The 13,921-nt window shown below is 37.6% G+C and overlaps 1 long non-coding RNA gene across 1 annotated transcript in view; it reads right to left on the bottom strand.

Annotated features, from left to right (window-relative positions):
- The window catches only part of LOC133094428 (uncharacterized), a 62,358-nt gene that overhangs the window by 14,357 nt on the left and 34,080 nt on the right, over positions 1–13,921 (bottom strand). Inside the window, exon 2 of the long non-coding RNA XR_009701464.1 lies at positions 8,995–9,184. This is a non-coding gene — a long non-coding RNA (uncharacterized LOC133094428). The remainder of the gene's footprint in view (positions 1–8,994; positions 9,185–13,921) is intronic.

Raw genomic sequence — 13,921 nt, 5'->3', positions numbered from 1 at the left:
TCATGTGGCTGACAGGATCTTAGTGCTCCAGCTAGGTGTCAGACCTGAGCCTCTGAGGTGGGAGAGCTGAGTTCAGGACATTGGCCCACCAGAGACCTCCCGGCCCCCTGAAATATCAATAGGCGAGAGCTCTTCCAGAGATCTCCAACTCAACACTATACCCACCTCCACTCAAAGACCAGCAAGCTAAAGTGTGGGACACCCCATGCCAAACAACTAGGAAGACAGGAACACAACACCACCCATTAGCAGAGAGGCTACCTAAAATCATAATAAGTTCACAGACACCCCAAAACACACCACCAGGCACTGTCTTACCCACCAGAAAGACAAGATCCAGCCTCATCCACCAGAACACAGGCACCAGTCCCTTCCACAAGGAAGCCTACACAACCCACTGAACCAACCTTACCCACCGGGGGAAGACACCAGAAACAACGGGAACTACGAACATGCAGCCTGTGAAAAGGAGACCCCAAACACAGTAAGTTAAAAAAAATGAGAAGACAGCAAAATATGCAGCAGATGAAGGAGCACAGTAAAAACCCACCAGACCAAACAAATGAAGAGGAAATAGGCAGTCTACCTGAAAAAGAATTCAGAGTAATGATAGTAACGATGATCCAAAACCTTGGAAATAGAATGGAGAAAATACAAGAAACATTTAACAAGGACCTAGAAGAACTAATGAGCAAACAAACAATGATGAACAACACAATAAATGAAATTAAAAATTCTCTAGAAGGAATCAACAGCAGAATAACTGAGGCAGAAGAACGGATAAGTGACCTGGAAGATAAAATAGTGGAAATAACTACTGCAGAGCAGAATAAAGACAAAAGAATGAAAAGAATTGAGGACAGTCTCAGAGACCTCTGGGACAATATTAAACTCACCAACATTTGAATTATAGGGGTCCCAGAAGAAGAAGAGAAAAAAAAAAGGGACTGAGAAAATATTTGAAGAGATTATAGTTGAAAACTTCCCTTATATGGGAAAGGAAATAGTCAATCAAGTCCAGGAAGAACAGAGAGTCCCATACACGATAAATCCAAGGAGAGACTTGCCAAGACACACATTAATCAAACTATCAAATACTAAATACAAAGAAAAAATATTAAAAGCAGCAATGGGAAAGCAACAAATAACATACAAGGGAATCCCCATAAGGTTAACAGCTGATCTTTCAGCAGAAACTCTGCAAGCCAGAAGGGTGTGGCAGGACATATTTAAAGTGATGAAAGGGAAAAACCTACAACCAAGATTACTCTTCCCAGCAAGGATCTCATTCAGATTCAATGGAGAAATTTAAACCTTTACAGACAAGCAAAAGCTAAGAGAATTCAGCACCACCAAACCAGCTTTACAACAAATGCTAAAGGAACTTCTCTAGGCAGGAAACACAAGGGAAGAAAAAGACCTACAAAAACAAACCCAAAACAATTAAGAAAATGGTAATAGGAACATACACATCGAAAACTACCTTAAATGTAAATGAATTAAATGCTCCAACCAAAAGACATAGACTGGCAGAATGGAAACAAAAACAAGACCCATATATATGCTGTCTACAAGAGACCCACTTCAGACCTAAGGACACATACAGACTGAAAGTGAGGGGATGGAAAAAGATATTCCATGTAAATAGAAATCAAAAGAAAGCTGGAGTAGCAATGCTCATATCAGACAAAATAGATTTTAAAATAAAGACTATTACAAGAGACAAAGAAGGACACTACATAATGATCAAAGGATCAACCCAAGAAGAATTGTAAATATTTATGCATCCAACATAGGACCACCTCAATACATAAAGGAAACACTAACAGACATAAAAGGGGAAATCAACAGTAACACAATCATAGTAGGGGACTTTAACACCCCACTTTCACCAATGGACAGATCATCCAAAATGAAAATAAATAAGGAAACACAAGCTTTAAATGACACATTAAACAAGATGGACTTAATTGATAGTTATGGGCCATTCCATCCAAAAACAACAGAATACAGTTTCTTCTCAGGTGCTCATGGAGCATTCTCCAGGATAGAATATATCATGGGCCACAAATCAAGCCTTGGTAAATTTAAGAAAATTGAAATCATATTAAGTAACTTTTCTGACCACAATGCTATGAGACTAGATATCAATTACAGGAAAAAATCTGTAAAAAATACAAACACATGGAGGCTAAACATTACGCTACTAAATAACCAAGAAATCACCGATGAAATCAAAGAGGAAAACAACAAATACCTAGAAACAAATGACAATGAAAACACGATGACCCAAAACCTATGGGATGCAGCAAAAGCAGTTCTAAGAGGGAAGTTTATAGCAACACAATCCTACCTCAAGAAACAAGAAACATCTCAAATAAACAACCTAATCTTACACCTAAAGCAATTAGAGAAAGAAGAACAAAAAAACCCAAAGTTAGCAAAAGAAAGAAATCATAAACGTCAGATCAGAAATAAATGGAAAAGAAATGAAGGAAACAATAGCAAAGATCAACAAAACTAAAAGCTGGTTCTTTGAGAAGATAAACAAAACTGATAAATGATTAGGCAGATTGATCAAGAGAAAAAGGGAGAAGACTCAAATCAACAGATTTAGAAATGGAAAAAGAGAAGTGACAACTGACAATGAAGAAATACAAAGGATCATGAGAGATTACTACAAGCAACTATATGCCAATAAAATGGACAACCTGGAAGAAATGGACAAATTCTTAGAAAAACCCAACCTTCTGATACTGAACCAGGAAGAAATAGAAAATATAAACAAACCAATCACAAGCACTGAAATTGAAACTGTGATTAAAAATCTTCCAAAAAACAAAAGCCCAGGACCAGATGGCTTCATAAACGAATTCTAACAAACATTTAGGGAAGAGCTAACACCTATCCTTCTCAAACTCTTCCAAAATATAGCAGAGGGGGGAACACTCTCAAACTCATTCTACGAGGCCACCATCACCCTGATACCAAAACCAGACAAAGATGTCACAAAAAAAGAAAACTACAGGCCAGTATCACTGATGAACATACATGCAAAAATCCTCAACAAAATACTAGCAAACAGAATCCAATGGCACATTAAAAGTATGATACACCATGACCAAGTGGGGTTTATCCAAGGAATGCAAGGATTCTTCAATATATGCAAATCAATCAACGTGATACACCATATTAACAAATTGGAGAAAAACCATATGATCATCTCAATAGATGCAGAGAAAGCTTTTGATAAAATTCAACACCCATTTATGATAAAAACCCTCCATAAAGTAGGCATAGAGGGAACTTTCCTCAACATAATAAAGGCCATATATGACAAACCCACATCCAACATCATCCTCAGTGGTGAAAAACTGAAACCATTTCCACTAAGATTAGGAACAAGACACGGTTGCCCACTCTCACCACTATTATTCAATATAGTTTTGGAAGTTTTAGCCACAGTAATCAGAGAAGAAAAAGAAATAAAAGGAATCCAAATCAGAAAAGAAGAAGTAAAGCTGTCACTGTTTGCAGATGACATGATACATAGAGAATCCTAAAGATGCTACGAGAAAACTACTAGAGCTAATCAATGAATTTGGTAAAGTAGCAGGATACAAAATTAATGCACAGAAATCTCTTGCATTCCTGTACACTAATGATGAAAAATCTGAAAGTGAAATTAAGAAAACACTCCTATTTATCACTGCAACAAAAAGAATAAAATAACTAGGAATAAACCTACCTAAGGAGACAAAAGACTTGTATGCAGAAAATTATAAGACACTGATGAAAGAAATTAAAGATGATACAAACAGATGGAGACATATACCATGCTCTTGGATTGGAAGAATCAACATTGTGAAAATGACTCTACTACCCAAAGCAATCTACAGATTCAGTGCAATCCCTATCAAACTACCACTGGCATTTTTCACAGAACTAGAACAAAAAATTTCACAATTTGTATGGAAACACAAAAGACCCCGAATAGCCAAAGCAATCTTGAGAAAGAAAAACGGAGCTGGAGGAATCAGTCTCCCTGACTTCAGACTATACTACAAGGCTACAGTAATCAAGACAGTATGGTACTGGCACAAAAACAGAAATCAGATCAATGGAACAGGATAGAAAGCCCAGAGATAAACCCACACACATATGGTCAACTTATCTTTGATAAAGGAGGAAAGAATATACAGTGGAGAAAAGGCAGCCTCTTCAATAAGTGGTGCTGGGAAAACTGGACAGCTACATGTAAAAGAATGAAATTAGAACACTCCCTAACACCATACACAAAAATAAACTCAAAATGGATTAAAGACCTAAATGTAAGGCCAGACACCATCAAACTCTTAGAGGAAAACATAGGCAGAACACTCAATGACATAAATCACAGCAAGATCCTTTTTAACCCACCTCCTAGAGAAATGGAAATAAAAACAAAAATAAACAAATGGGACCTAATGAAACGTCAAAGCTTTTGCACAGCAAAGAAAACCATAAACAAGACGAAAAGACAACCCTCAGAATGGGAGAAAATATTTGCAAATGAAGCAACTGACAAAGGATTAATCTCCAAAACATACAAGCAACTCATGCAGCTCAACATCCAAAAAACAAACAACCCAATCCAAAAATGGGCAGAAGACCTAAATAGACATTTCTCCAAAGAAGATATACACATTGCCAACAAACACATGAAAGAATCTCAACATCATTAATCATTAGAGAAATGCAAATCAAAACTACAATGAGATATCATCTCACACCGGTCAGAATGGCCATCATCAAAAACTCTACAAACAATAAATGCTGGAGGGGGTGTGGAGAAAAGGGAACTCTCTTGCACTGTTGGTGGGAATGTAAATTGATACAGCCACTATGGAGGACAGTATGGAGGTTCCTTACAAAACTAAAAATAGAACTACCATATGACCCAGCAATTCCACTACTGGGCATATACCCTGAGAAAACCATAATTCAAAAAGAGTCACGTACCACAATGTTCATTGCAGCACTATTTACAATAGCCAGGACATGGAAGCAACCTAAGTGTCCATCGACAGATAAATGGATAAAGAAGATGTGGCACATATACACAATGGAATATTACTCAGCCATAAAAGAAACAAAATTGAGTTATTTGTAGTGAGGTAGATGGACCTAGAGAGTGTCATACAGAGTGAAGTAAGTCAGAAAAAAAAAACAAATACCGTATGCTAACACATATATATGGAATCTGAAAAAAAAAAAATGGTTCTGAAGAATCTAGGGGCAGGACAGGAATAAAGTCGCAGGCGTAGAGAATGGACTTGAAGATACGGGGAGGGGGAATGGTAAGCTGGGACGAAGTAAGAGAGTGGAATGGACATTTATACACTACCAAATGTAAAATAGATAGCTGGGGGGAAGCAGCCGCATAGCACAGGGAGATAAGCTTGGTGCTTTGTGACCACCTAGAGGGGTGGGATAGGGAGGGTGGGAGGGAGACGCAAGAGGGAGTGGATATGAGGATATATGTATACATATAGCTGATTCACTTTGTTATACAGCAGAAACTAACACACCATGTAAAGCAATTATACTCTAGTAAAGATGTTAAAAAAATATTAATGAAGTTTGTATGAATATTTAACTTTTCTATAATAAATATTACGAAATTGGTTTTGGTTTCTTCTTAGAGTCAGAGTGAATCTTCTTTCTCTCATCTTGTTATAAGTTGCGTAGAGATAACGGAACCCTTAGTTATTGCTTTTTAGGACATTGATAATGCTCACCCATTCTTCTCAAACTTTATTCCTAACCTCCAACCTCCCACCTTACTTTGGCCCTTACCTGCAAGACACCAATACTTAGTACTTGAGTAGAATAGCTGCTGTCAACAGAGATTTGATTATACCCACCACTCCCCATTTCAAACACTCTACTGTTATTCTTCTGACCAGTTTGTGAGATTCAGAGTAGTGTCTTTAATCTATCTGTGCTACAGCTAAGCATGGTACAAGTCTGATACTGAAGTCGTGGATCGTTACCTAAAGGAAGGCAATATGGAAGGAGAAGGGAAGCTCTCTGGAAATCAGAAGCTAGAGGAAAGTTTGCTCTGGACCAGAGTACTTAGCAAGGGGCTTATCTCCCCTCCTCTCCAGAGCACATGTACAACGAAGAATTCTCTGAGTGTTGGCCATTTTCTGTTTTCTTGAGAAACTCTAAACTGAATGTCACAGAACTCTGTAACGGTCTTAAGATCCTGCAGACCTGATTTCTGAAAATTGCCAATCCATTTTCTCCTTCTGAGAAGGATGTCTCAGGAAGTTATTTAAACTCTTAAATTTTTCTTGGGACAAAAACAATTAGCTTGCGTTAAGAACAAAATCATTCAGTGTTCCACTCTCCTCTTTGCAGTTCATAACCTAAGGATAGAACAAATTCTTGCCCTCAAGGATCTTACTGTCTCTCTCAAAACACAGTGCATTAGCATTTTAATAGTGCAATAATTCTGTGATGCTGTTGGAAATGTTTTATTTAAATGGGCACAACAGCTACATTTATTCTCATGAAGACTCATTGACAATATGGATTAGCATTTGCCAGTGGGAAGTAGCAATTAACCTTGATATATGTGAATACATCCACATATGGTGGCCAAGTCTCTGCACAGAGTACATTTTCTAAGGTATAACAAGGGGGTGGAGGGAAGGAGGGAGTGAGGAGAGACATGCTCTATTTACCATAGGCAGAATGTTTGAAAGCAGAGGAGAGTAGAGAGGTGGGTCCAGACCCCAGGCACAGTGAAAGAACAAACATGTCTGATCAGCAACAACTCTTCTAAAACCTCTTTCAATACCAGAGAAAAAGAAAATAGTCCTGTTCTTTAATTTTCGACTTACTGAGACTTAGTTACTATCTGGTATTTTTACAAAATCATCCAGATGTATAGCATAAAAGCATTAACCCCCATGTTTTTTTTTTTTGTTTGTTTGTTTGTTTTTAAACTGTTCTTTTTTTTTAATTAATTAATTTATTTTTATTTTTGGCTGTGTTGGGTCTTCATTTCTGTGTGAGGGCTTTCTCTAGTTGCAGCGAGCGGGGGCCACTCTTCATTGCTGTGCGCGGGCCTCTCACTGTCATGGCTTCTCTTGTTGCGGAGCACAGGCTCCAGACACGCAGGCTCAGTAGTTGTGGCTCACGGGCCCAGTTGCTCCGCGGCATGTGGGATCCTCCCAGACCGGGGCTCGAACCCGCATCCCCTGCATTAGCAGGCAGATTCTCAACCACTGTGCCACCAGGGAAGCCCACCCCATGTTGTTTTTTGGTAATGATAATAATGCTAGTACTACTAATCATGGTCAGGACCTATAAGGCTGTTAAAAATGCATTTGGCATCTTCTATAGGAGAGTCCATTTAATTCTCACAACAGCTCTTCAGTTTAGAGTAGTCATATTGCCCAGGATTTCACAATGTGTACCAGTGTGTCCAAAATTCTTGCTTAGCTTGTCAAACTCAACATTTCTGCTCCCTTCACTTTCCTCTGAGATTAACACCAGTCCTAACATCACTAGAATAGACAGTCTCTCATATACAGGAACAGAGCCACAAGTATATACATACCTATAAGAACCTCACAAATAAAAATGACAATAAAGTATATAAAGCTCTCACTGCTACAACCTACCTAAAAAGTGTTTTATTACACAAAAACATTTACAAATCAAGATTACCAATACTGTACAGATATATCAAGTCAGAAGGAATAGAAGATGCCCTTTTCAGAGACGCTGACTTTGAGGCTTCATACCTCTGTGGTTTATCCCAGATTTAGAAACCCTGGCAGAGCTGTAGCAAAGCTCATCCATTTTGGAATTCTATATTGCTAGCCGAAACTTCCAACCCCCTTGACACTACGGTTGGTTTCAATGATGGAGTTCTTTCTGTTTGTTGTTTCTTTGCTTGTCTTTCTTATTTTTACTTGCTTTGATGTCTCTAATCCTACTCATCCACGCAGGTGACCAAACTCTCATCCATAATCTGTAGCATTAAAATTAAAGGAATGGTTTATAGATTCTAGGATTTTCTGAATACCTCAAATAAATCCTTCCTAGGCCCCTCATGAACACATAAAGCCAGGAGACGAGGATGAAGTTAAATTGATCCCAATCAATGTACCACAAAGCATCAAATTGCATTCACTGCCAGTCAACAAACAAATAAAGATCTGTTCCTCCCCATTTTTAAAATAAATCTTGCTTTCATTATGTTTTACTTTTTTTCCTAGTGCTGCTTGATCACAAGTTGTTTTTCTTTCTAGTAAGTTTAGATTCATGGGGTAATTCATCCTTCATTATATGATAAACAGCTTTTAGATTTCCACAGAATTCAATTTCTTGTGGCTTCCTTGAACTAAACACTTCTGAAATGCTTACACTATGTGCTACATTAAGAAAAAATATTATCTCTTTTTCATAGCAAAATTCTATATCTCTTTAAAGAAAACAGATAGGATGGAAATAAGTGCACTTTCTCCCAGTCACATTAAACAGAAAGGTTAAGCTCCTACTGACAGGAAAGATGTATTTGCAAGTGATTAGTTATATTTCTATCATAGTGCTTGTCTGTGTTCTTCCTTTGATGTTTAAACAAAGCTCTTGAACACGCTGGGTTGTATGCTCTGATGTTGATTTATAGGTAGAACTGAATTCCAAACACTAAGCCAGTAGGTAGGCTTTAATAAAAGGCACAGACTTTCCCCCTGCTGGTTAGTATGTGACTAAGTGATATTGTTCTAGGGCACCAATCTGTCAAGACAGGTGTACAATGAGGGAGTCCTTCAGGCACAAAGACCCGGGCTACCCACAGAGGGCCACATTCTGCTCTACTGGATTGCGGGGTTATAAACCCTTAGAAGAAAAAATAAACTGTGTTTAAAAACAAAACAAAACTGGGTTTTGTTCAACAGTGATGTTGACACACCTTCATAAGGAAGTGAACTGTACCTGGGATGGAGAAGCTGAAGGCAATGAGGCAGTCAGATGGCAGATGAGATGCAGCCCAGGCAGTGCCAGTCCTAAAGCAAGCACATCAGAAGGAATGACAGAGCATCTTCCACAGGCTTATCCACGCCTAACTGGCTGACATCTCTCAGTGTGCTGGAGGGTGAGGATCCAGGCAGCTCAATGAAGCTATCTGGTGGAGCCACAAAAAGAGGAAAAGTTAATGTAATAGAGAGATTTGGTTAAATTAATAGCGGCATCCCCATCTGGCCAAGCCCAGGGAGGTGTGAATTACTGTAGTCATAAAATGAGGGCACGTGAAACACCTCAGTCTGCTGACTTCATGATCTCAACACATATGAAATGCATAGGACCACACCATCATCTGAAGAAAGAGCAGCTTACTGTTCAGTGTTGCCAGAGATGCTTCACTTTCACCTGAATATTTTGCAATGCATTTTCCAAATAATGGATTGCAATTTCCACTTTATATCCAGTCTATTTTGGGACTCTCTAGGTGCAAGCAATGCAATGAAAGTCATCTCTTTAAGGACAGGAAACAGATCCTAAAAACAAGCAGACAATCTAATAACACTAACAGGTATTGCTTTTGTTAAAGGAATAAATACATATATCGTATAAAATATGTGAATAACAAAAAAATTTACAAACAACAAAGATACCACCAGCTAAAGTTAACCACTTTGCATTTCCTTCCAAATATTTTATGTCGTTTACACAGGAATATTTCAACATATAGATACATAAATATATATATGCATACATACACTATGTATAAACATATATATTTACAAACACAGGGTATATGCTCTGTTTTGTAATTTTCTTTTCTCACTTACCTTTTATTGTGAATATATTTCATGTAAAAAAATTAATTTACACCTTTATTTTAAGGCAAACGAGTCTCAATAATTGAAAGTTTAGATTTTTCTCCCAACTTTATTATTGTAAAAATGTGCAAGAGATTTTAGATATAGTACATATAAATACTTGCTTTCTGAACTAGTGAATGCATGTGTCTGGGTTGGGCCACCCCAAAATACACCTCAATTGCACACTGATTATTTTGAATTAAAGTTACTTAAGAAAATGCCGATGCAAGGGAGACACTTTGATGCTCCGCTCTGTCTCCCTGAAAGTAGGAAATAAGTCTCCCATGTGAACGTTGCCCTCCTTGCTTCTGGAGGTAGCAGGGCACCCTTATTACCAGAGACAGAAAATTTGGGGATGAGAAGCCAGTAGAAACAAAACTTGTTACTCCTTTAATTGACTACCTCAAGCCCAAACTCCATTTAGATTCTTCACTAACTAAGCATACAAAACCTAGGTTTCTTTGTTCTGTCAATTCCTCACAAATTTGTTGTTTCTTGTCTACCCAGTAGAAAATCTTCCTGCTTTGGTCACTTCTTAGGTTCCATGCCTATGAGACTTCTCCACACATGAATTAAATTTGTTTTTTGGGACTTCCCTGATGGCACAGTGGTTAAGAATCTGCCTGCCAATGCAAGGGAAACGGGTTCGAGCCCTGGTCCGGGAAGATCCCACATGCTGTGGAGCAACTAAGCCCATGCACTACAACTACTGAGCCTGCGCTCTAGAGCCCGCGAGCCACGACTACTGAAGCCCGCGCACCTAGAGCCTGTGCTCCGCAACAAGAGAAGCCACTGCAATAAGAAGCCCGCGCACCGCAACGAAGAGTAGCCCCTGCTAGCTGCAACTAGAGAAAGCCCAAGGGCAGCAACGAAGACCCAGCACAGCCAAAAATAAATAAATAATTTTTTTAAAAATCGTTTTTTGTTTTGCTCTTGCTAATCTTTCTTGTGTCAATTTTATTATTAGTCCAGGAACAAGTACTCAAGAGGAGTGGAGAGGAAAATTTTCCCCTCCTCACACATGAAAATGAGCATCCTTTACTACATATTTCTTTGCTCAGGCCAATTTTCCCTTTAAACATAGTTAAAATATTTGTTTTCCTAGGTGATGTTCGACTAACAACTGGGAATTTTTAATTTCGACTTAAAAAGAAAATTATTCCTTGTTCCAAATTTGCTCTAAGGAGTTTATGCCAAATTGTACACTAACTCATATTTTTCTTGTAGATGAACCTTAATAGTGGGAAGAACTTGTGAATAGCCTTCTCTTCACTCAAAGAGGTTAAGGAAATACTACAAAATCTAAGGACCGTAGGACACCCTAATAAACTCTTCCTAAAAGTTGATGTTTGATATTCAGATATTTCTAACCAACATATCTTTTCATAATTTTTAGTTCACTGTATATCTAAACCTAGTCCCTAATTACATAATTATAGAATAAAAACATTTGTTGCTTATGCCTACTGTTTCATGTGTCAATATTTATGACCATTTGGCCAAATTTCCACACCCACCCACGTGTGCTTTGATTCTTTATTAATTAATCTACTTTTCTCTTCTTAGTTATCTTTTTTTTTCTTAAATTGTATCCTCTAATTCAAAACTCAATAAACTATGGCTCACAGGCCAAATTCAACCTATGTCCTGTTTTCTGTATTACCCTCAAGCTAAAAAAATTGTTTTTTACATGTTCAAAGAATTATAAAAGAAATAAAGAATATGCAACACAGACCATTTGTGGGCTACAAATCCAAAAACATTTACTATTTGGCCCTTTACAGAAAAAGAGTGCTGACCCCTGCTCTTCTCCCACAACAGTTTAGGCTAATGCTAGATTTTCCAAAGAGATTCTTAGAGATATCATTTTACTGTTATTAATTGTGATGATGATGATAGTGTTGGAAAGAGAAGGAAATGGGTGTGTCATTCTGTAGTCCAATGAGTTTAGAAAACCCTAAATTAAACAAAGTTATCCTATTTTCTTATTGTTGAGTGTTTTAGCTTATTAATGTGCTAATATGCATTTTGAATCTCCAAAAGTGGCAAGACTATGAAGCAAAGTGCATTATTTCTCAATCTTACTAACATGGATGTTTTGTAATATAGAGATGGTGTTCTATGAAAATTTGTGTAGACAGAGTCTTTGAAATGAGGAGAAAATAATATCAAAAGTAAAAGGAGGGTATGATAAATTTGTTTTTAGCACACTGATGCATTCTAAGTATATCCACCCTATTGTTTTTCAGGATTAACATATTCTCAAGATAACAGCTATATCTACACATAAAAAATTAAATGTCTAATTCAGAATTTACTTAGATTTTCCAGGGTCATTTTTCTTTGAAACTCAACTCTCTACTATAGAGGACAGTAGGGATGGAAGAGCAGAAATGTATTTATGTTGAATTATGAAAGTAAGTACTTGCTCTTTTTATTGTGAGTCAGTGTTTATAGACTGTTAGATGCAACATTTACTCTGCCTAGTTCTATCTGCCACTAGTAGCTCCATGAGAGGAAGGACTACATTCAACAACATAGAAAATTTAACTACATACAGAAGATGGTGGCTGATGAAGTGTTACCTTTTCTAGTTCTCAGCTATGTCTGCTCTGCAGCTGCATTTTGAATGAATGTTGTCTATTTCCCAGCTTTGTTTACAAATTATTGACCTTCAAAGACTAAACCTACAATTGCACTCTTGAGTACAGGGCTGCTCTGATCACCACATGTTACATTTGTCTAGCTAGACATAAATATTGATGTGTGCATGTTCACATTTTTTCCCACCCTTGACATACACAACATCAGAACATTTTAGGTAAACTGTAAAAACTTGTGGATAAAGTGCATACAAAAACAACATGGTAGAGTTTTCAATAATTTCCCTTACAGATTTTTAAAAATAGACTCTGTGCCCATTAACTATTGAATTGTTAATATTTAATATTCTTCAAGTCAGAGAGTTGGACCAGATGATTTCTAGAATTTATCTTGGAATTATGATTATAGGATGCTCTTGGTACCTGATGTATAAGTTACTGAACTGAGGTTCAGCTGCCTGTCGCTCAAGAGTCCAATACTGAGAGACAGGTGTTGGGTAAAAGGAAAGATAGCATTATTGAGGAAGCTGGCAATCCTGGGGTGAAGGTGGACTCATGTCCCAAAGAGCCAACTCTCAACTCCCCAGGTTTTGCTCAGAGATTTTATAGGGAAAAGAGGAACAGGCTACGTGCTGAGGAGGGGGTAATCTTCTATTTTCAGAGATGACTGTCACCATAATGTGGTTCCACGTAGCCATTAGCTTGTGGTTGGAACATTATATGAGCCGTAAATCTCTGGTTAGCTATTCCTGGAGAATAAGGATCAAGGGTGAAGCCTATAGAAAAACTAATCTTCAGTCTTGATATGCATCAACAGCTTTCTCCATCTGCAGCAAGCTAAGCTAACTTAATGGTGAACTAGGGCAGAAGTCAGGCATAGAAAGCACAACATCACAGCCATATCATAACTAAGAAATAGAGTTGGAATAATGCTGAGGAGCTGAGAGTCCCTAGTTACAGTCTCACTGCCTCGGTTACATATAGAATCAAATACTTTTACATTTAACTTAGCCTTCCATATATTTCTCTACTTTCACAAACCTTCACACACTCTTAAAAGCTCTCCAAATCCAAGTTTTTCTTTTTTAAAAAAAAAACCAATTCCTATTTTATAGGGTAAGGAGATGGTACTTAACATCTTTTTTATTGCCCAACTATTTTAACTAGCACTTTCAACCTCACTATTTTGATGTGGACTCAGATATTTTCAATCACAGGGCACAAAAATTATTTTGTACAACAAAATAAGGGGACAAAATTTGCCACCTCAAAAGAGCTCTTTGGTATGTGGAGTAATTCGAACTGAAAACAATCAAGGACCAAAAGATTCAGGAAGAAACTTTGACCTTCCTGCTATCTGCCTAAAACAATGTAGATAATTTGTTCCAGGAAGGGAGCTAGCACCACAGATAACTACAGTATGAACTAGGTGTG

The sequence above is a fragment of the Eubalaena glacialis genome, chromosome 7 (genome assembly GCF_028564815.1).
Source record: "Eubalaena glacialis isolate mEubGla1 chromosome 7, mEubGla1.1.hap2.+ XY, whole genome shotgun sequence".
Taxonomy (NCBI): domain Eukaryota; kingdom Metazoa; phylum Chordata; class Mammalia; order Artiodactyla; family Balaenidae; genus Eubalaena; species Eubalaena glacialis.
Note: the sequence above shows the minus strand (reverse complement) of the source record. Positions and strands in the feature narration are given on the sequence as shown.